Source organism: Triturus cristatus, chromosome 9 (genome assembly GCF_964204655.1).
Source record: "Triturus cristatus chromosome 9, aTriCri1.1, whole genome shotgun sequence".
Lineage (NCBI taxonomy): Eukaryota > Metazoa > Chordata > Amphibia > Caudata > Salamandridae > Triturus > Triturus cristatus.
The window spans coordinates 37691408-37715732 of NC_140592.1; the positions used below are offsets into that span (position 1 = coordinate 37691408).

The window sequence follows — 24325 nt, forward strand, 5'->3', positions numbered from 1 at the left end:
GGTACTACTGCCACCAGCACAGAGGATACGCGAGCGGGCAGGTTGCATCACAGTGGTGTGGTTGAGTAGTGTTGCAATGGGACTTACCTAAACCTTGGCGCTACACTGAATGTATCAGTGCCTTATAGTGCAAAGAGGCGGTCCTACCTGAGTCTTCCTCATTAATATTCATGAGGCAGGCTTTCCTCTATGCACCCTTGCGAATGGCGGCAAATGCAAAGATGGCTGCCTCCAGAGATGCCAGACGTCTGTCGCTATATGTACTCGCTGTGTTCTGGCATCGCGAACCCTATATCCAAACAGGACAGAGGTCGCAATGTCACAAATATGAGCCCTTGTGAGCTCTGGAGGGAGGATGGCGCAGATCATAGTTCTGTTGTCTTTACCCCTCCCACTTTATGAGTACTGACAGCTGTCCCTCACAGACAGATTCCACTTTCCTTATAATGATTATTGAGTGATAAGGCCACAGAATAACCAATCAATGGTTTGCAACCCTAGAGCAGTCCCGAAGCATTTTAAATACCTTTTGCCAGCAGTCTGTTTCCGGGTCAACCTGCCAGGACTTAATAACGGATCTGCAGCTTCCTGAAACTTTCAAACCCGCCTAAGAACATGGCGGCGTCCCGCGGCTAAAACAGAACTCCCTTAAGTTTTCTGTGACGTTATTATTTAAAGTGCCAGAAGCAGAAATCTGAGTTTAACTTGTCGCTCACGCACGGCCAATGGAGGGACCGATACAATTGCATCAGAAATCCCAAATTCGGGCACAAATTTACTGCAGTTGTGAGTTCATTTCCCAGTGCACATTTTACCTGAAAAAAATACTGGTGAAATTTAGATGTGGAAAAGCGCTTGGAAAAAGAGGTCTCCACAACTATTCAGAAGTAAGTGGTTCTGCGGATGCGGGGAAATGTAATGCAATATTACCTTCATCGAGTTGCATGTCAGTTGTACTGAGGCCACGAGCACTTAGGTCGTGAGGCTCGGGAGACGTGTCTCGGAGTTGGCGAATAGTAGCTTCTGTTACCACAATGCGTAGGCAACTCTTGGTTTGTGGGGGAAAAAGGCAGCGTGCTGTTAATATCACAAAATGTCCTGCAGGAATCCGGTAATTGTTAAAAACCTTCCCGCCATGACCCGAAACAGTAAATTAAAATGTCTTCTTTGCGCCAGCGGCCTAGCTGACGATGACGCGGTCCCTGCAGCCCTAATAGTGGCATAAAATATTAAAATATTATTGCGATTGAGTTGACGGTAAGTAATTCCCTCCGCCTATTAAGACATATAGGCATGGCGTAGCCTACTTAATATCCCAATTTCACTAGATGACAGTTCTAATGACGAACTATTAATATCACTTGCAATAAAACCAAAATGTGGATTTTTTTGTGTGCCTGTGAATCAGAGCTTTCCGGGGAGGGGGGTCGGGGTTATTTCATTCCCCTGGCAAGGCCTGCAATCAAAATAACGGATGGAAATAATAACACTGTTCTTTTAGATCAAACCCCTTTAAAGATCGCAGGATATTAAGGGCATATATCAGCGCTTGTGGGACCGATCGCAGAAAGAGCGGTCGATATCGGGTCCCGGCGGGACTGTCCGTGGCTTCACGCGGCAGCTGCTTCACGCCCCGGCAGGACTTTGTTATTGAAGGGGGGACTTAAATTCTGAGAGACCTGTGGGGCCTTCCAGGAATGAGATATTGTCAGAAACGGAGACGGCGTTAACCCGTCACGACGCAGAATGGTGTTTTCGAAGGCATGCGTACTCGCAAACATTTTCCAAAAGTTTGGTCTTTGATGTGAACAAGGGCCCTATAAAAGAAGTTAGGGGGGGGAGGGGGCACGCACAGTAAGGTGGGTATAGAGGAAGTGAAGCATACACATCTAGTGGCTGAATTGTCAGAAAACCCGGCAATAATCCCAGCTTCCCCACTTTACCAAAATGTGTGATCCTAGGCAATTGTTTGATTTCACTTCACCTCCTTTTTCTTTCATTATCACATACAAGAGGACCTCTAAATACAGGACTTCAGCAAGTGCGCTGCACAAAACCTTCTCCTGTGGTTGATTTAATAAACTATAATGTTGTTCATGTGTAATAGGAGGCCACCCTAAGAGTGCACATAACAACTGACTTACCTCTTAGTTCCCTATTGGCTTTGTTGTCAGTGTGGGGGAAGAATGTATGTTTCTAAATTCATATTTGAAAACAAACTATCACTTAAAAAAATACTTCTCAATGTACTGATATAATCTGATATGCTAAGGCGAAATGATTCTGCTTGTCATTCAAATACACTTTTTGAACTTTTGAAGCAACATCATCATATTTTCACACTTTTGCTGCAGGACGGCTTTAAAAATGAAGGTGTTCGTAAAGTTAAGCAATGCAGGACTACCTCGATACTTCCGTTCTTTAACTTCAATTCACCTTTACATTAAGGACTGCCTGTATATTTAACATTGTTTTAAAGTTAGTGTTGAGTCGATTAAACAGCAGCCCAGGGGGCCGCATGCAGAAGTCAGGGGGGCCGCATGATCAGTGATACTTTGTGTATCACTGATCTATGAGATATGGTATACCCTGCAGTACTTTGAAGGGATATTGTAAACAGCTAAGGCTGAAGAACGAGTTCCTTTATAAGATTATAGACTCCGAGGTGACTTGCAATGTCCTTTAAATGTACTGCTGGGAGTATTTTATTCCTTATAATACTAGGCCACATCATCACCCTTTGCAGAACGTTCTTAAATCCTTGGTGTCTTCCTCTTTCATGTTCATGGCAGACAAGAATTTAAAAACGGAATCTGTACTGCAAAATTAAACAAACCAAAAAGAATATAGTATATTTTTAAAAAGGATGTTAAATTCACTGTGGTTGAAATTGTGTAGAAACATGCAGAGATTCTATCTTTAATGTACTGACTTGTAGCGTGGAACAAACTAAACATACTGCTATAAATATCTCCTTTCTGCTGCTCACTTTTTCTTTTTAGAGAAATCTATCAGAAGACAGAAAAGCCAGTTCCTGTTTCCTTGTTTAAACTGCAGCTGCAATTATGCACCATGACTTGTCTTCCACAGTGGTTGCTGTCTCTGGCAGTTGGCTTTGTGATGGCAGAACTCAACTGTAATAAGTTATTACAGTTCAACAACTAGGTAATTTCTTTATTACCGGTGACGACATATGTCACAACTCAACTGCAAGAAGGAAATCAGAGAAAGGCTTTTGGACAGAGATCGCAGCCACCCATGTCTTATGGAGTTGTATCGACTGTGGGTGTGTTAGGGCTGGTGATGGTGGAGAATGCCCACGTGTCCAAGGACATTGGGTCACCTGGCAAGAATTAACTATTACACTGGGGTGGTTTGACCTCAAACACATGATCACCCTTGACATCAAAATATGTCCATGGCCTCACATTGACTAGCCTCAAACACGAAGAAGCATCTCTGTCAATAATGGACCATTTGAGAGATGCACATCATTGGCCAGCGAGACTATGCTTCGGGAAGGGGCCGTTGCCTTCACAAGGCGGTTCTTGAGGCATTATAGTTTGAACGTTGGTTTGCGTGCCTCGGTTACATATGTGGACATCCAGAGCCTCTGCTTCTTGGTGGAGCTGCGGTTACAATTCCCTTCAGAAGGGGCTGCATGGTTGTGTCTGTGATGTGGATTTAAAGGTTTTATATAGCGCTGGGTAGACCCAGGGGTATCAGAGCGCTTTACAGGAGTATGAGGAGGAACGGAAATAAAAAAACATTTGTTCAATGAAATAGCAATAAGAACCATTAGACCAAAGAGAACAGATAAATACTATGTAAGATCAGTTGTGTGCAACGTTGAGGACGGGATCCATACCAGACTTTCTAGATTGCCACATAAGATGGTATTACAAACAGCAAATATAAATGGCTTTTACATAGTCAGTGGTTATGCTGAAAATGTGGCACGGATCCAGCCTTCCTGGACCAATGTTGGGCTCTTCTCATATAGACGCTGACAGAGAAAATGTATTCTTACCACAGCACACCATGAATGTTTGTTGACATTTATTTATCCCCACTTTATCCCCAGAGATTTGCTCTTCTACACACAGCAATACTTTTAGCCCAAAACTCTACCCACATGAAAAGAATAAGTGGGCGTTGAGGTAAGATGCATCAAAGTGTTTCATCTGTCGATATAAATGTCGGTGTTACCGAGAACGCAATGGATCCCCGACACAGGCAGCGATATGTGGAATTCTTGCTTAATTCCAGCCACTTGTCATTATTCTGGAAGCATCCAGTCCATCGTGCTCTTTCTGTGCCGCTGCAGACAAGATCAAGCCCATGGAAATAAATCATGGAAAGGCAAAGAGCAGCCCAAGATGTTCGCCTACCAGAGTACGGAACTGTTCTGCCACGCTCCCTCTGTACAAGAATACAAGCAGCCTCAGGGATGATTCAGCCTGACCCGGTTGAGGCCTCATCAGTGGCACGCATTTATACTTTGGTGGCATAGCAAATTACGGGACCCTTGGGGGCATACCTGTGGCACGTAGGGTGACTCACTGAGAAAAACAAAAAGTCATCAATGCAGGACTTGATTTTAATTTCAGCTTTTGGTAATCACTGTGAGCAGCATTCCAGTCCATTGTTTTTTGCTCATTGTGCCACCACAGACAAGAAACAAGTAAGGTGAAGAGACTTCACACCATACAGAACACCGCAGCCAGACTCATCCTCGGCCTTCCCAACATCACTTCCCACCTCAGGCAACTTCACTGGCTCCCCATTCAGAAGAGATGCCATTTCAAGCTATTGACCGCAGCACACAGAGATTCACACAACCAAGCACAAGCATCCATTCACCACTGCCTGAACTTCCATCAACCGAACCGTCAAGAAGACTACGCTCCGCCTCTCTTTCACTTCCACATGCTCCCCGCATCTACCGAAGTAGAAGAGGAGGACGCTTTTTCTCCCACTTCGCAGCAAAGACCTCGAACAGCCTCCCCATGCACCTCCGGACCATCACCTTGCTCTTGGAATTCCGAATGGCCCTCAAGACCTGGTTTTTCGAGTAAGCCTCCGGGACTTGCAAGCACCTGGATACACTATCGGGTGATTAGCTGTGCTTTATAAATCCTGATTGATTGATTGATAAGTACATGCAGATCAATCCTGGTCAAGTCACAGAAAAGACTATCCAACCTGAACGATTAACATATGGTCTCTCATGAGGATGAAAGCAAGCCTTCCCTCTATCAGTTTGAGTTTTGCTCAGTGAGAACGTACTGGGTAGCACGCAACGGCAGACAGCATTTGAAGAAAGTCTTGTACTGGCATACCCACAGGAAGCAAGGCCAGCTGTGTGTCTCAGCATTACTTTGTTTTTAGTAGACACATTTGGATTAGGGCTGTGTGAAATTATATAATGAACAATGATCTTCTTCCAACGATGAAGACCTTACTTCCAATGGCAAAGACCATATTTCCAACAGCGAAGATCTAACTTCCAACGATGAAGACCTTACCACCAATTTAAAGACCATACTTCCAACGGCGAAGATCTAACTTCCAACGATGAAGACCTTACTACCAATGGAAAGACCATACTTCCAACGGCGAAGATCTAACTTCCAACGATGAAGATCTAACTTCCAACGATGAAGACCTTACTACCAATGAAAGACCATACTTCCATCGATGAAGATCTAACTTCTAAAGATGAAGACCTTACTACCAATGGAAAGACCATACTTCCATCGATGAAGATCTAACTTCCAATGATGAAGACCTTACTACCAATGGAAAGACCATACTTCCAACGGCGAAGATCTAAATTCCAACGATGAAGATCTAACTTCCAACGATGAAGACCTTACTACCAATGGAAAGACCATACTTCCATCGATGAAGATCTAACTTCTAAAGATGAAGACCTTACTACCAATGGAAAGACTATACTTCCATCGGTGAAGATCTAATTTCCAACGATGAAGACCTTGCTACCAATGGAAAGACCATACTTCCATCGGCGAAGATCTAACTTCCAACGATGAAGACCTTACTACCAATGGAAAGACCATACTTCCATCGGCGAAGATCTAACTTCCAACGATGAAGACCTTACTTCCAATGGAAAGACCATACTTCCAACAAACAAAAGATCTAAATTCAAACAATGAAGCCCTTACTTCCAATGGAAAGACCATACTTCCAATACTGAAGATCTAACTTCCAACGATGAAGCCCTTACTACCAATGGAAAGACCATACTTCTAATAGTGAAGATCTAACTTCCAACGATGAAGATCTTACTTCCGACAGCACTGCCCCAACCTACATTCTAAAGCACCCCATGGTCTTACAGTAAAGGAGTTTGGATTTCTCAGCCGTGTTCAGGGGAGGGCAAAGCTTACTCAGTGCCAGATTAAACCCTTTAGATGCTTCTAGGCAGTCAAAATTTCTCACATATTTTCTCCTAATATGTTTTTAGGCCGATCCTAGAGCAGCGCATGCGCTGCTAGCTCGACTTTTAGTAAGGGGGTTTTCAAAGTGCTACCAGAGGCTTTTGCTGGCCTCAAGCTTGCGTGCATGTGCGCGTGAATGCGCAAAGCCGCCATCTGTCTTTTCTCCATCACGGGTAATTAAGTGCATCGCAATCACTTTAACTTTCGGGGCCCGCGCGGCCTATGCTTTTTACGTGCGCTTGTTATCTCTTAACTTGCATGTTGGTGTTGCAGTGTTCATGCTTTTTTTTGTTGTATATAGATAAGCTTTTTTTATGTGCAGCTGCTCCTGTTACACTCCCGCTCCGTTTGTTGCTCTCCCGATGTGCTTTCACGTCCTCCGTTACACTCCCACTCCATTTGTTGCTCTCCCAATGTGCTTTCACGTCCTCCCAGTGCATTGGTGCTGCCAATGCTTGTTTAATGTTGCAGAGTGTATGTGCAGCTGCTCCTGTTACACTCCCGCTCCGTTTGTTACTCTCCCGATGTGCTTTCACGTCCTCCGTTACACTCCCGCTCCGTTTGTTGTCTCCCGATGTGCTTTCACGTCCTCCCAGTGCATCTGTGCTGCCAATGCTTGTTTAATGTTGCAGAGTGTATGTGCAGCTGCTCCTGTTACACTCTCGCTCCGTTTGTTGCTCTCCCGATGTGTTTTCACGTTCTCCCAGTGCATCGGTGCTGCCACCAGTCTGACTGTTCCAAGTCAGTCATTTTGTTTGCTTTTATACATCATAAGTTAAAACCATTTCTGCCGGATGCTCTTGAGTTCTACTGGTTGTGCTGTTTTTATTAAATTACTCAAACACAGGTGAGTTCACAAGTACAGAAAGAGAAAACCGAACACTACTGCCAAACAGACAGGAAATTGTAGTAAACCTTGCAAACTGAACCACGCCTACTGCCCAATCAGCTGTCCTGACCTGAAATAATAAAATTGTTCCACCGAATCTCGATGTTGTCACTCTTGTCTAGAAAAGGCATGTGACCAGCAATGGTTTTCAAACGGAAATTTCCTTCAAGAAATATCACTCTAAGCTAAACTTGCTCTCGCTTGAAAGCCAAAATGCAAACAAACTTGTTGTTACGTTGAATGCCCCCTCTGTTTTTTAAACAATTAAATGCACTTCTACAGCCATGACATCTTTTCAGCATTTAGTAGAGTCCTGAACACCTCTCGTGATCCTTCTCCTCATGGGACCAAATCAGCGGTACCCCCACGCCCCCTCTCGTATTCTGACCTGGGATCACGGGGAACCGGACTGGGCCCTTATTTAAACCACCGACCCACGCAATATGAGTTTCTCGCTAAGGACTATGGAACTTGAAGTTCCGTCTGCACGTATCTGCTCTTCATATCTTTTGCACGACTCCAATAAAACCAGCGCTGTTCATTTTTGCCACCTCCTTGGTTGTTGGAGGCTTCGTTGTGTATACATAGCCGCTTGGGGTGCCAGACATGCTTCCTTGAGTCCAGAAGTAATATCCACACTTTTTAGGTCTCGCATAGGCAGCACGTGTACTGCCATCTTCATACAGTAGACGGATAAAATGCACTGCATGAAACGTCGAGCTGTGCGCCTCAACCACAATGCTTTCCTCTAACCGCTGCAGCCACCTGTATTCATCAGGAAGAAAAACAGCATCTTTTTCAGAACCAAGAAGCCGCTTCCTACCACAGGGATTTCAGTATGATTTGCGTGGAGACAAAGTATTGCACAAACAATCACTGGTTTTGTTTTATTTCTCACCTCTCGTATTACTCTTTCTTTCTCTTTTCTTCTCGTTTCTCTTACCCTCTAGTTTTGTTTTTCTCTTCTCACCCTCTCCTTTCTCTTTCTTTAGCTGCCGTTTTTCCTTCTGCCTCTCATTTCTCTTTCTCTCCCTCTCATTAACCTATCAGTTCACTTTCTTTCCATCTCGTTTCTTTCACTCTTGTTTTGCTTTCTATCCCTCACATTTTTTTTGCACTCTTGTTTGTCCATGATCATGCCGTTTATATTTCTCTTGAACTATGATTCCTGCTTTTTCTCTCTTCATTTCCCTTTTGCTCCTTATTCTGCTTTCTATATAATTGTATTATTTCACCTTCAGTCTCTGCCCGTTACTCTTCCTCACTCATTTCTTGTTCTGTCTAACTCACTTCTCTCCTTTCTTCACCTTGTATCTATTTCTCAACACTTCCTTGTCCCTCTGTCTTCCTATTTTTCTTTCTCTCATTTCTATTTTAGGGGCATATCAGCAACACCCGGCGATAATTATCGCTAAGTGCACTTAGCGCTAGGATAATTATCGTCTGCTAACATGGATTTTTATCGCTAAGATAGCGTGCTATTAGCAACGCTTATCTCAATAGCGATAAAAATCCTAGCGCTAACTGCCTAACGTGAGATTATCGCTGGAAACCCAGCGATAATCTCACGAAATGTGGCGTTAGCTTGTTGATAGGGACTCACAAACTTAGCCATGATATCCACCTTCCATAGGATATCATGGCTAAGTCAGTCCTGAAGCAGGCGTAAAGGAAAGTAGCGATAACCGGGGTTATCGCTACTTTTCTTACCGCTTTGTTTCATAGCGTGGGACGTGATGATAGGAGAAATGTCACTTAGTGACATTTCTCCTGTCATGTTAGGTCAGGAACGCCCACTTTGCATCTCATTAGAGATGCAAAGCTGGGCGTTCAGAATTCCTGCGCTAACGCAAGGTTTCACGCGTTACCGTGAGCTTGATAATTAGGTGATAAAATTATCGCAGCTTTTCGGCTGAAAACGGCCGCAAAAGCGGCGATAATTTTCTATCGCCGCCTTGTAGATCTGCCCCTTAGTTTGCACTCCTTGTCCTCTCCCGCTCTGATTTTTCTCCCCTATGGTTCCCACTTTCTACCTTTTCAGGCTTCGCCTTGGACTGTTGCATAATGTGCTGTATAGCTAAATACTTAAAAGGTCCCAAAAGCGAGGGACTGGCACATACCTTTGCACAGACAAAAGCAATTTTGCTCTCACATTTGCACTGATGGATTGATGCAGTAAATGTGTTTTTGTTCCAAACAGCTCGGGCACGTCTTGTTTTTTGCACGTGTTGATCGATGTAAACTGTTATGCAAAATTGGCATTTTGTTGCAATCTGCACTGAATCAAATTAATGCCTTCATATATGTTCATTTACAGTCCTTGCTACAGTTGTCAATTTAAATGCAAGGTGTCTATCTAAAGCGCTCTGATGCCTTTGGACAAAGTTTGCGCTATATAAAACTGCAAGAAAAGTCCCTAAGGTCTGTTATCATTATGCAGAAACAAGTTGCCAGCATTGCAAGAACAAAAGACAAGCATTGGCATAGTCAATAGGTCTCGCCTTTGGGACCTTATAAGTGTTTAGCCATGCAACACTTGATGTTGTTGCACCAAGGATATTGTGCTGCATAACTAAATACTTATACGGTCCCAAAAGCGAGACCTATTGGCTATGCCAATGCTTGTTAATTTTACTAACCAACAATTTTAATAAACAACTACATTACATGAATACAGTATTTTCTCTATAGAGTCTTTAAAGTAACGTTTTCATTTCTTTGAGTTGATTCATTGTTTTCTTTCATTTGGAAACAATTTTAGAAAGTTTGATTGTAATTTTCATTTGAGATCAAATCAATATTATTTTGATCCTTTGTCATGGGGCCCCTAAAAGGAGTGGGGCCCATAGGCCGATGTCTTCTTTGCCTATTTGGTAATTCAGAACTGTGCTTACCCATGCACAACTCCACCCATCAACCCCCTCGCCCCCAGCTCAGACGTGTATTCTTGAGCTGTCCTGAGTGATGGCGGCTGTAGAGCTAAACCAAATAAGATTGGGGTGATGGTTGGGGGGCTCATTAACCCCGTCCCCGCTCATGACGGAACCACTCCGTCATGAGCCACGGTTGCCGTGTGCTCATGACGGAGTGGTTCCGTCATGCCACGACCGTTGGCGGCCGCTCCGCCCACGCGGCGCTGTTTCCCCGCCTGTGCGGGGGGACAATGCAACTGGGCGGAGTCATGACGGAACCACTCCGTCATGAGCACAGCTCAACCGTGGCTCATGACGGAGTGGCTCCGTCATGAGCACAGCGCCACCGCGCTGCCCCCCCACACCCCCCAGCGCTGCGGCGGAATTCCCGCCGCAGCGAAGGGGTTAAAGTGTTGGTGCCTCCTTTGAGGAAGACCCTTCTGTAGAGTCTTTCTCTGCCTAGCCGGGGCTAGGGCCCTGGTGCATGCATGCTGCACAGTCTACCACGCCACTGTGGCTTCCCTCTGTCAAGCTGGCTGCCCGTCCCCAGACTAAAGGCATGCCTCGCATGTCACTCCCTGCCCTAGCCACGCTGGCAATTCAGACAAGTGTATCGGCTATTTGAGGAGGCATTTGGCTCATAATATAATCAGACACTTGTTTCACACTGATGAACAGCCGTAAACGATGGCACGGCCTTCCCATCAATGATGCGCACAGCGCCCGCTAAGTGCTGCTCTGCCCGGCTGCCCGCGCGCAGGCGCTGCGCGCGGCTCTGCTGTCTGCTGTTCCTCAGGTAGGGTGGCTATTAACTCTCTTTGCCTCACCTAGTGATTCATGGTGCAGAGAGAGCCCGTTATCCATCTCTCTGTAAATCGATATCATTTTACCATTCAGCGCGCGCGCTCCAGGCCAACTGAAAAGAGGAGGCGGGCGCCTCAGCCACTGCCTTCTAAACTCAGTAAAGATATATATATTTTTGCTGCATGCGAGAAATTGAGGCATTTTTCCCCATTATGCGTTGTTTGTCGGGACTAGTCATTTGTCACGCGCGGGCGGGCCAGGAGCCGGCTTCGGTGTGTTACCAATCTTGAAGTTCAGAGCCAATTATGGGAACCAGAGAACATTCATCTTTCAATGCTGATGAATTCAGAAAGAAACCATCATTTCCTCCTGACCCTAGAGGCACCAACGTCAGTTCGGAGTCGCCAGGGGTCGCAGCTGCAACCCCTGACTTGCCCCTTGTAACCTCCGGCACTGCCTTTGCAACCCCTGGCCTAGGAGGCAGCAAAATCGGTGCCAGGACACCATGGCAACCTGTCCTTATGGACGTCGGTTGCAGTTCCACTATTAGGGTTATTAAAAAATTAGCACAATTAGCTAGAATATGATCTTCCCAGGCAGCCGAGGCAAGAAAACAATGGGGCAGATTTATGTATCACTTGCGCCACTTTTGCGCCGCCGTTGCGTCACTTTTGTGATGCAGCAGCGGCGCAAATCCTGCGCCATGGTGCGGGGTATTTACAACGTGACGCATCTGGGAGATGCGTCACGTTGTAAAGCCCTGCGCCACATGTAGGCGCTCCAGGGCAGGTGGGGGCGTTACGGCGCAGGAACGCCTCCTAAAAGTGGCTGAGTGAAATCTACAAGATTTCACTCAGTTACTTTTAGGCCCATGCTGCGTCAAAACCCTGCGCCTGCTTGAAGCAGGCGTAAGGATTGACGCAGCATTGTACAGATAGGGCCCCCCAGATCATTGCTGGAGCTGCATCGCGCTTGCGACGCAACTCCAGCAATGCGCCACTTTTCGGCACAGATGCGTCACGCATCTGTGCCGTTTTTGCCCCATGGTGCGCCGCATTATAAATGCGGCGCATCCATGGTGGCGCAGCTGTGGCGCATAATAATTGGCGCATCCCTGCTGATATGCAGGGATGCGCCAGTTAACATAAATCTGCCCCAATGTTTTTACTTGCCTCGGCGTGCGTGCTTGCAGGGAGCATGTATGTGCTTACATGCAAAAGAGAGTGTTGGTAATTGTGAATATGTTTGTATGTGTAAGCATGTGTGTGTGATTGAAATTGAAGGTCAAAGGGTATATGACGTCACTTGCGCTACGCCTTGCATTTTGGTTAATTGATGTTCATGCTTAGACGCAGCTCACCGCCCCCCGGAACCCCATGTAAGGAATCTTCACCCCAAATTCAAAGCGTATGCATTATGTGTGGAGATTTCACCTCCTGAAGGGCCCCTGAGAAGTAGGGATCGAAGCCATGTAACCTTATCAATAATATTGAAATAGGAATAACGGTGCCCTATATGTAATCAATCACGCAATTCTAACCCAATTAAATTTGGATGTTAAAGTCTTTTGAGCCCGTGGCTGCTCTGAAATTCTGTTGATCGCTGCAGCAATCTTATCGCCCCATGCGCTGTCTAGTTGGTTCGACCTAAAAAGGCAGGAAGGAAAAGCACCTTTTAGCTAACCTCGGAGGGTTTGAAACTAGGCCCTGAAATAGAGGCACCGCCTGTCATTTACTTGAAAGAGTTTGGGTCAACCAGTCAGTGGCGGCCGGCACAGGTAAGAGCGGTGAGGCGGTGAGGCGATGAGGCGATAGGGGGCGGGACGGAGTGGGGGTCAGGGAAGGCGGCAGACGACGGGATAAGTAACATTAAATAAAAAATATTTAAAAAAACACATACCTTGCAGTCGGCGCATTGCAGATTTGGCGCAAGGTAAGTGTTTAAAAATATATATATTTGATGTTACTTATCCTGTCGTCTGTCGACTTCCCCGACCCGCTCCACCGCTCTTATCTGTGCCGGCCGCTACTGCGACCAGTTGGAACTTAGCATTTCTTGTGGCCATTGAAACTACATTTGTAACACACGGTTGTAGTAATCATAGTTTCACAAAAAACACACATGAGCTTGAAGTAAGTGCAACCACAGTCAATCACTCGAGGTAGCATTCCAAGCCACCGTTCTTTCGTCCACCCCGCCTCCTCTGCTTGAACCCAGCCATATGCAAATCAGTCTTGACCCTGCTCCTCATGGGAACAGTCCAGCCTGAACTGCCAGGCCAGGTCCTCCCCGAACCAGAACCCACGCAATCGAGCACCAGTTTCACCCTCATTGGGGGTCGCCACTAATATCCTCACAAAGCATCGCGGTACCCACCCTGGCTGGGCATCAGACTTGGCTTGTCCCTGGCTGGGCATTAGACTTGGCTTGTCCCTGGCTGGGCATTAGACTCGGCTTGTCCCTGACTGGGCATTAGACTCGGCTTGTCCCTGGCTGGGCATTAGACTTGGCTTGTCCCTGGCTGGGCATTAGACTCGGCTTGTCCCTGGCAGGGCATTAGACTTGGCTTGTCCCTGGCAGGGCATTAGACTTGGCTTGTCCCTGGCTGGGCATTAGACTTGGCTTGTCCCTGACTGGGCATTAGACTTGGCTTGTCCCTGGCTGGGCATTAGACTTGGCTTGTCCCTGGCTGGGCATTAGACTTGGCTTGTCCCTGACTGGGCATTAGACTCGGCTTGTCCCTGGCTGGGTATTAGACTTGGCTTGTCCCTGGCTGGGCATTAGACTTGGCTTGTCCCTGGCAGGGCATTAGACTTGGCTTGTCCCTGACTGGGCATTAGACTTGGCTTGTCCCTGGCTGGGCATTAGACTCGGCTTGTCCCTGACTGGGCATTAGACTCGGCTTGTCCCTGGCTGGGCATTAGACTCGGCTTGTCCCTGGCTGGGCATTAGACTCGGCTTGTCCCTGGCTGGGCATTAGACTTGGCTTGTCCCTGGCAGGGCATTAGACTTGGCTTGTCCCTGGCCGGGCATTAGACTTGGCTTGTCTTCTGCTCCAAGAGGCCAAACCTGGGGGCATATCAGCAACACCCGGCGATAATTATCGCTCAGCGCTCTTAGTGTGAGGATAATTATCGCCGGGTAATGTGGATTTTTATCGCTGAGATAGCGTGCTATTAGCAACGCTTATCTCCTCAGCGATAAAAATCCTCACGCTAACTGCCTAATGTGAGATTATCGTTGGAAACCCAGCGATAATCTCACGTAGTGTGGCGTTAGCTTGTTGATAGGGACTCACAAACTTAGCCATGATATCCACCTTCCATAGGATATCATGGCTAAGTCAGTCCTGAAGCAGGCGTAAGGAAAGTAGCGATAACAGGGGTTATCGCTACTTTTCCTGACGCTATGCTTCATAGCGTGGGGCTTGATGATAGGAGAAACGTCGCTTAGCGACCTTTCTCCTGTCATGTTAGGTCAGGAACGCCCACTTTGCATCTCATTAGAGATGCAAAGCTGGGCGTTAGGAATCCCCACGCTAAAGCAAGGTTTCACGTGTTAGCGTGGCCTTGCTAATTAGGCAATACAATTATCGCTGCTTTTCGGCCGAAAACGGCCGCAAAAGAGGCGATAATTTTTTATCGCCCGCTTGTAAATATGCCCCCTGGTGTTTTATTTGGACATTTCGCGTAACAGGAAGTGCTATTGAGGGAATGAGGGCATCCGCAGTACCACTTTGAATTTTATCGCATTTTTAAAACCTGTTTGGGTCTCTCCACTAGAGGGCAGTAGAGATGGATCTATGATGCCTACCTGTATTAGGGAGAGCAACATTATTGGGCTACTTGTTCTTATAAGAGATACAACACTTCTTTTATGACATATGCTGCTATGTGGAAGTTCTCAAAACATGCTTCTCCTGCCTCCTTGCATGCGTGGCCTGGTCTGTGTCTCTTTGTGTTTTAGTCAGGTGCATTTAACTCGCATCCTTTTTTCCTTCCAGCGGAATTTGAGCTGTTTCGTGATGACTGCGGAGCTCCCTCGCCCTATGCCAGCGCTACAGGCATGGCTTCTAATGATTAGTGAATGAATGAACATCCACAGACATCCTTCCCGGAGATGCAAAAGCTATGAATGCCCTTGTCTGGTAAGATGTTTGTGAACCAAGTGCCTGGAAAGATGATAAAATATTACTAATAGTGACCTTATGGACCTTGGTAGCCGGATGTTGTCCCCTTCTGAAGAAGGCATTACATAAAGACAATATTAATCGAATGAATGAATGCAATTAGTGCACTTACAGCTCAGCCACCTGCTGCCCCCCCCCCCAAGATTCTACAAGATTTTTCCTTTGAAAGCCAAGTATTTCTGAGTCTATATGCAGTATCATAGTTATGCCATGCCATGCAATAATGCTGTGTGATGCACATTTGTAAGCAAGAGATCTCCATTGTGGAAACCAGTGTTGTGCTTGTGGGTTCCCACACCGCAGTGCAGCACTCGGGCACTTGTGGGTCTTGAGTTGTGTCATCACACGTGTTCCATTGAGTTGCTTCCAGAGTTCCACAGGAAGTGTTCCAGGTGACAGGGTCTGTGGACCAGACCAGTCACCCACCTCTGGTGGACCTGAAGAAGCAGAGCGTGTGCATCAGGTCATGGCGGTGGAGCACAGGGTGATGCGGGATGGTGAAGAGACAGTCTTTATTCGATGTGCCGCAAAGGTTTACTCTGGTTTTGTGGTGATGGAGAGGAGATTAAATGTGATACCTTCTGAGACGGGGAACCATAGAATCGTCTCAGCTCCAGGGAACCATAGAATCGTCTCAGCTCCAGGGTAAAATGCACTCCCATCTCTGCTGCGATGATAACTCTGGCCATGTTGTTTGTCTCTTCTAAAGTTAGGTGGTCATTGTCAAGTGGGACCTTGCAGGGGTGTGGAGTCCTCCACTTATGGCGCGTGCTTGGAGAGCCACATGGCAGTTACCGTGCCATAGTGTGCAGCTTGTTGTTGGAATAACATTTTGTCATTTTTTAACAACCGAAAGGGGTCAGAAGCAAGCTGAGCCCCAGTGATTCTACATAATAATTTGATTCTAAGATTTCTTTCAATATTGTGCTTTTTACTTCATTTTTTGCTGCATCCAGCCGTTGATGTCCCATTGCAGACAAACATCTCTCAAAGCGTGGTGGGTTATAGGGGGAACGATCTCTGGTACCAAGCACTGGTCTGCAGGACTGGATTTTCAGCATCTGCTTGGTCAAGTGATCTCTGTGGTCAGCACCTCTCTTTCTGGCTCCTCTGCCTTTCCAGCTTCCTTGCACACAGCTTCTTAAAGCCGGATCTTTATAATAGGCCACTCCCAAAACCCTGATGAGAGAAATGGCTCGGGCTCCCCTGTTCTAGGTCAGAGATAGATAGGGGTGGATTTAACATGCATAATTTTGTGTAGCATGATTATGTGAAATTATCACAAATGTACACGAAATGACACAGAATGCAACTCGCGCTCCAAAAATTACCCAAAGGGTCCATTCAGGTAAAAATACAACTCGAAAATGTAATTTCGAGTTGATTTCTGGTTGCTTGTGTTGAAACTACTGCGATTCACATTTGGATTTGTAGTTTTGCGCTCAGTTAAAAATCTAATTGAAATGTTTGTTGATCACCCATGTTAAATGAACTGCCGTTTGTGTTCAGATTTGTAGTTTCATGCTCAAAAATTGCTTAAATGATCCGTTTGGGCAATAAATCTACCTGAAATGTCGCTCGTGGTAAAAAATTACCTGAACACTCAGTCTTGTGTTAAAAGTTCTCTCTGAAATTGCGTGATGTAGCATAATAGAATAGTCTTGGTAATTTCATGTAAATATCGATACAGAAATTACTTCAATGCCACCAATTACTCTTGAATGATTACAATTGGTCCCGGCCTAGATGGACCCAGGCTCGCCTAGTATTCCCATGGTAGCCCCCGAAGCAGCTACAGCAATTTGTTTGTTTAATGTGAGTGTTAACAGATGTTCATACTGCATATTCAGTGCTGTTATGAGCTCATCTTGAAAGTGATATATTCTCAGAGCAGGAACAACACTAGTCTGAGTGACGTTGATGTATCGGTATCTTTACTTTGTTCATAAACCTTGCCCTTCTTCAGGTAACATACTTTTTACATGGAAGATCCAAGGTGCACTTCCAGCAGAGGACTCTGTGTCATCAACTTGTAATTTTGCAAACAGACTGAGTCCAGGTGCCAGTGTTGCATGTCCTCCAGGGCCCTCACTCCCTGAGATGGAGGCCTCTTTCCTCAGTTTCATCAGTTACTGTGTTTAGTTGTGCGTTTGGCAGTGACGCCCCTTATTGGATTACTTGAATTCATTTGGCATTTTGCTTTTTTTTGGTGCTTAGCTGTTGTTATTTTGGACAGGCCATGATTATCGCAGGGATCAGTCACGCATGTCTCATCCCTGGATAAAGAGCCAGTTTGGCTTCAGTTTTGGGAGTCGATGGCGGAGGCGTGACAAGCTGGTCGAACATTGTAATAGCTTTCTCCCTCCCAGCCTCCTTTGATTGCAGCAGGAAGGGCTCATTTGAGCTAGGACATGCATGTAATTATCTCTGCTCTGAGAGAAGCAGCCTTGTTGCGTGTGAGAATCCTACAATCTAACATTGACTTCAGAGACATTTCAAGGCATGGGTAAAGTGGACTCTGACCCAGGGCCACAGCCTTCCAGGGGCCCTCTGATAAAACCAGCTCTGTTCTGCAGAGAGCCTTACCCTCAAGACTTTGAACAGTTCTGAAACAGATTGTTTTAAACACTGTTTTCCTTTCATTTATGTTTAAAGTGGATGATGTGTGAGAGTCCATTGCAGACATTTTGCAGAGAAATGTTGTGTTTATGTTTCATGCAACATCCATAAAAAGTTTCTTTTCGATCAAAACAGGACCTCAGATATTAGAAATGAGAGGGGGTCTCCGAGATTATTTGCAGTAATATTAGGGGGCTACTGTATTACCATATTGAAAGCACGCATCACTATCCCTGAATATTAGATCTAACAAATTGGACCAGTGTACCTGTGCACTGTCAGTGACCCGGCCAAAGAGGGCAGTGGCCCTAAAAAACCTTAAGATGCCTCTGATTGACGTAAAGGTTCAGAAATGTCATGTGGAGACATCCTGGCTTGTTATGATCTCACCAGTCTAAGGGTTAACCGGAGCACAGGTTTGGGGACTTCTTCTTCACCATCTCCCTTCCTACCAAAGATTAATTTCTCTGGTAACGCTTACACTTTTTAGGTCTCGCCTAGGCAGCGCTTGCGCTGTCTCTTCGAGACATGCTGTATTCAGGATATAGAGTAGTCAGCATCAGACTACAGGAGGTAGCCCATATACCCCAAAGGGCAATCATCTATATCATACAACAATGTCTCAAAAGGGTTTCAATTGAAGGTCAGTTACATATAGCACAATTAGTTGCTAAGAATGGAATCAAAAAGGCAGAAAACCAGGGAGACAAATTTCTTTCCAACATAAATTGTATTTTAGTGAATATACATATTTGACATTTTAACTTAATATAATCAAACGTATGACACAGGTGACACTGCGTTACATTGAATGACATGTAACCTGTGGGATACTGTGCACAAGTGCTCGTGAAGGATTATGACGCCACAAGTGACACGTGAGAAGTATGTACAGCGATAGGAGGGGGCACAACAAGGAACAAGTGAAAGTAAAATTTACAAAGTTAGGATAACCAAACAATAAATGGTAATGAATACAAAAATAATCAAGTGGGGTATCCTTGAAGGGAACGCTGAAAATTCTGCTGTAAAAGTCAACGGCGTTTCAGCCTGTAGAGGTATTTAGGCCATCATCAGGACCAGGTTACTGTTATTTATATGCAGTGGCGAGAGGGCGCACTGTCAAAAATCCAGGTAGGGCACTGTCAAAACATCCAGGTGGGGCAAGGTCACAAGATAATTAAGCTTGCGTTCTGTTGGAAGGCACGTGAGTGGAGGTTCCAAGAGTCCCAGCAGAATAAGACAAAAATCGCTCAGAGTCGTGATAATTGAAGAGCTGCTTGTCAGGTTACTTGTGAATTACAGCTTGGGGCATGGTGAGGCGCATCATGGGGCCGGCAAGAGTCAGGCACTGTATTCAGGATATGGGCATAAAGCCCCACCCACTTTCCGCCCATCTTTCTTATTGGCTCCTGTCCCTGTCCTTTGTAAATGGTGGCTTTTCATTGCTCAATAGGCTTAGTAGTCCCTCCTTGGTACCGCCTTGTCTCTTCTTGTAACCTCCGATGAGGACACCCCCTGTAATATGTGTTGTTACTCCCTAGGTTTCAATTACAGCCTCAACGCATTATTTTCTTACATTCATCAGACAAGACACACACTAGGTCCTAAGCTAGGCTGGCAGTGGTTACTTCGCTCACTAGAACATCTCACATTTATATGAGACAGTCTATAAATTTCCCTTCATCAGCTCCACAAAGAGTAAAACCTAATCCGAAATTAATGTAATAATTCTTTTGTCACATTTCAAAGCTACTAATTGTATATATGGACATAGCTATTTGAATGTACTCGTAGTACTGTCTTGCATGAAATGCAATATGGGTAGGGTGGATTTACCATATCTTATGCAGGTGGTTGCACTACCATATGTGACCAAAGAGGCCCACACTGCTGCTGCCTTGCTCACTAGGGACCTCTAGCAGCAGTTTGCGGTACTGCAGCTAGACATGCTGTGCTGGTGCCTTGCTCACTAGGGACCTCTAGGAGCAGCTTGCGGTACTGCACCGAGTCATGCAGTGCTGGTGCTTTGCTCAGTAGGGGCTTCTATGAGCAGCTTGTGGTACTGCACTGAGACATACAATGCTGGTTCCTGGCTCACTACGAAAGCATTTGCAATGCACTAGGTCTCGCATTACTGAAAGTATGAGCTATTGGCGTTGCATTATTATTTGCAGCGCCAATACCTCAAACTATCAGTAATGCGAGACCTATTGCATTGCAAATGCATCAGGGGTCTGTCTGTACAATGGCCTCACCCATGTATTTTCTCCTGCTCTGGTACAATTCTCTTGAGTTCTGCTTCCTGCTTAAAAACAGCGCTCTTCCTGCTCTGCATGTACCATGCATTTGTGGACTTCAAGGCCACTGCATCTGCGGTGGTGGATTGGGCAAAACTGTGAAATAAAATGCTTGAGCGGTTTGCCCATGGATCATGTGTGAACTTCAGAGGAACATCTGTTTGTGTATGAAGATTCCAGGTAGTGGAGAAAGCATATGTTCATCGAGTATGGACATAGGCATGGATGTGTCCTCTGCCCTTTGTTGTTTAATATCTAGATCACTGACAATGGGTGGAGGATTCAGGAGGGAATACTTTACCAGCTTTAGCAGCAGGGCTGGCTTTAGCACTGATGATACCCAGGGCAACAATCTTTGTTGGCACCCTCCCCATAAAAATCCTCCTTCTTCTCGAACTCCCTCACTGCCACGCTTAACCAGTGCTCCTTGTCTCCCCATAGCCCCTCTCACACATGCATTTCATTTGTACTTATACCAGTGTAGCCAGTGCTTGAAAAAGGCAGGTGCTGTCCGGTGCTGAGTACCTGCACTTCTTTAATTTTAAAGGGAGAGAACCTGCACTTCTCCTCACTTCTGCAGCACATTTACAGGGAGAGTACCAGCACTTATCAGCAGCAGACAACTACCCTAAATATTGAGGGCCTCATTTATGGCATTTTCGCTTAGGGCAGCACAGCAAGGCACCCTACTACGCTGCCCTACACCAAAGTGAAAAGGTAGGAATGCACCGTATTTATGACATATGGCGGTTTCCGATCCTTTATGCTTGTGCTGGTGCAGTTTCGGCAGCCTAGCGCCAATGTAGGCACCCTTGCACTATGGTGCACAAAAACAATCCAAAACAGCATGTTCCTCGTTCTATTTGTGCTGCAGAATGCAGGACACATGAAAAGAGGAAAAAACGAGGAGAATAAACATATTTCTCCTCGTTACGCCTTTCCTCAGGAGGAGTACGGATTTTGTGCTTCCTCAGGTAAATCTGGGGCAGCGTCAAATTCCATGCGTGTGCATGGGAAAACCCACAGAAACACCCATGGAATACCACCAGGGCGCAGAATAAGGCGACACAGCGATATCCACTGTGTCGCCTTATACATGATCTATGAGGCCATTTGAAGCCATATAGGGTGGCTTTAGCGTGGGGAACTACCTTTACAACGCAACTTTTACAACGCTATGCTATTACAACGCATTTTTTACAACGCAAAAACTTTTACAACGCATGCTTTTACAACGCATGCTATTATATGGTAAGTACTTTTACAACGCATATAGCTTTACAACGCATTCTTTGAAAATGCCTTTACAACGCATGCATTTACAACGCATGCATTTACAACGCATGATGTTATATGGTAAGTACTTTTACAACGCATATACTATTACAACGCATTTTTTAATGTTGGTATTTTATTTTAAATAAATATATATATCGTATAATTAATTTTTATTAAATAAAATATAATTTAAAAAAAGTGAGTAGTTTTACAAAATATTAATTCTTGAGTATTTTGTCTAATAGAAATGTTTTTTGGGATAGTTAAATTAATACTAGAGTATTTCTCTAAATAGAAAGAGTATTTTTAAATTTAATTTGATACATATTAGAGTTAAGAGTGAGTTTATTAAAGTTAAATTAATACTTGAGAATTATTTTAAATAGAAAGAGTATTTAATATTTGTAATAAAAAAAATAAGAGTGAGTAACTAAATATTAATACTTGAAAAGTGATTAGTTTTTCAAAATATTAATACTTGAGTATTTTGACTAATAGAAGTGTTTTTTAGGATACTTAAATTAATACTTGAGTATTTCTCTAAATAGAAAGAGTATTTTTAAATTTAATTTGAAACATATTAGAGTTAATAGTGAGTTTGTAAAAAGTTAAATTAATACTTGAGAATTATTATAAATAGAAAGAGTATTTAATATTTAAAATAAAAAAAAAAGAGTGAGTAACTACATATTAATACTTGAGTATTTTTAAAATTTTAAAGTGTATTTTTTACATTATTTTATATCTTGTTTTTTTTTTGGAAAAAAAAGTATATTATAAATTTAATAAAATAAAAAATTAAGAGTACTTAATAAGTAATAAGAATGATTAATACTAGAGTATTTTTAAGTTTCTAAAATAAAGTATAATTATTTAACATAAAATGGAAGAGTACTTTTTGACTTTTAATAAAAATATTAAGAGAATTTTTAAAAAAAAAATTATAAATATAAAAAAAAAATTAAAATTAAAAGAGTAATAAAAAATGCATTTTAAAAATAATATTATATTAAAAAATAGAGAAGGTAAAAAAGTAGTTACTTTTTAAAAAAAATTCCCACGGTTTTGCATTGAAGTCAATGAGCTTATTTGTCCTTCATTTATTTTGGCAGCTTCAGAATATAGAACCCGCGGAACAAGAAAAGAAGGATCAGAAAGAGAAGAAAGAGGAAGTTTTGAAGGGAAAAGACAAAAGAGTCGAGGTAAGGAACATATTTAGTAAATTTACATTTAAATAGTTACAATTTTGAAGTTTAAATCACTTTTTAATAAATAATAACAGCAAACAATTATTTTTTTGAATATATTTATTTATACAAAAATATTGATAAAATAAACCATATTTTTATTTAATTTTGCAATGTAAGTAACATTTTCCAGAAAACATATTAATATTTTATTTACATTTATAAACATTTATTAACAGATTAGTTAAATAAAGTAGTCCGTTGAATATTTTGATGCACGCGATGACGTAATGACGTGAGCGTCGACGTAATGCGCCATTTTGCAGAGCATCGGAGGAGGAAGCAGCAGGAAGCTGATCTGCGGTCAGGTAGGAAATACTTTCATTTGATATTATAGATTAAACCTTTAAAAGGGATACATATATAGTGAGGAAAGAATAAGGAGAGGTTGCGGGAAAACTAATTGATGTCTGAAATGTTTTTAAACATGTCCACATTAATGTCATTAATGTATGCCTAAGTCGGGTCGCGAAAAGTTATTTTTTTATTTAAAAAAAGTTTGTAACTGTTAAAGAATTAAAAGTTACTGTTCAGAAAGTTGATTTCTTTACTTAGGAAGTAACAAAAGTAATGTCGATCTTCATTTCGAATTGGAAAAAAGTAGCGCACTTGGAAAATTTGGATATTAAAGATTGATTAAAAAATGGTGATTAAGCAGCAAAGTGCATTTTGGATTATGGTTTGACGTGTAGAATTTAGAACCGTTTGACTTTTGGTGATTTCATAGGACGGAAATTATAATGGAAGTTATCGATAATTATATTAATGGCGTTCCGATTTAGAAAAATTGTTCAAATACTATGGGACAGTAAATTTTAACACATTTGTAGTTTTTGCTTGAAATGAAGATTTGTTTAAAAAAAAAAGGACCCGACTTGTTTGTAAAAGTTTTTAGAAAAAAAAATTGTATGCCAATTGTAATTTGAAAAATAATAAATTTTGAAGCAAAGCAGGAAAGTAAGTTAATACATCATTTTAGAAAGAAAGAATGTTAGAAAGATTTTCCAGGTAGTCTATAGCCACACACAACGAAAATTGTTGTAGAATTGCCAATAGTCTCTCAGACATTTCCCTTGTTTTGACTGTTACTCGTGGGTTTAGACTACCTGCGAGTGTTTGGGCTATTCTCATTTCCTGAAAACTTTGCTCCTTCTTCAAAGTTTCCAAAAAAGAGTAGAAGTTTGGATGTGGTTTGCCAATTGTGTGGTTGAAGGAGTTATGCCATCCCTCAATGGCATTGTTTGTTTTTGCTTCTCCCTCTAAACAACTCGTGTAGCAGTTCCACCACTCCACATGGAATCGTGGCTTCCTCCTGCGACCCGATCTGCTTAGGTGTCCAATCCATGTGTCCTCAAAATAATTTAGAATGGGTGCCAATTTTTCTTCGTTACTCGTATAATAAACAGATTCTATAATTGCAGTGTAGTACTCGTCCACACTATCGGGAGGAACAAAACAAAGTGCTGTTAATTTTTTTAGTTCAAATTGTAGTTTGCTATCCCGAGAATATTCTGCAACTAGGGATGTTTTCTGTAATTTACGCCAAAATGCCTGCGAAAAATGAAAAAAACATCCCTGAATTTGGGTATCCGTGTACGTTTTAGTGATCACATTGATCAT

The 24325-nt window shown here is 43.5% G+C and overlaps 1 protein-coding gene across 1 annotated transcript in view; it reads left to right on the plus strand.

Annotated features, from left to right (window-relative positions):
* Window positions 1–24325, plus strand: part of LOC146797324 (G protein-coupled receptor 22-like) — a 1041243-nt gene that overhangs the window by 672753 nt on the left and 344165 nt on the right. Inside the window, exon 3 of the mRNA XM_085624334.1 lies at window positions 15076–15219. The gene's annotated coding sequence lies outside the window, so the exon portion shown is untranslated. The remainder of the gene's footprint in view (window positions 1–15075; window positions 15220–24325) is intronic.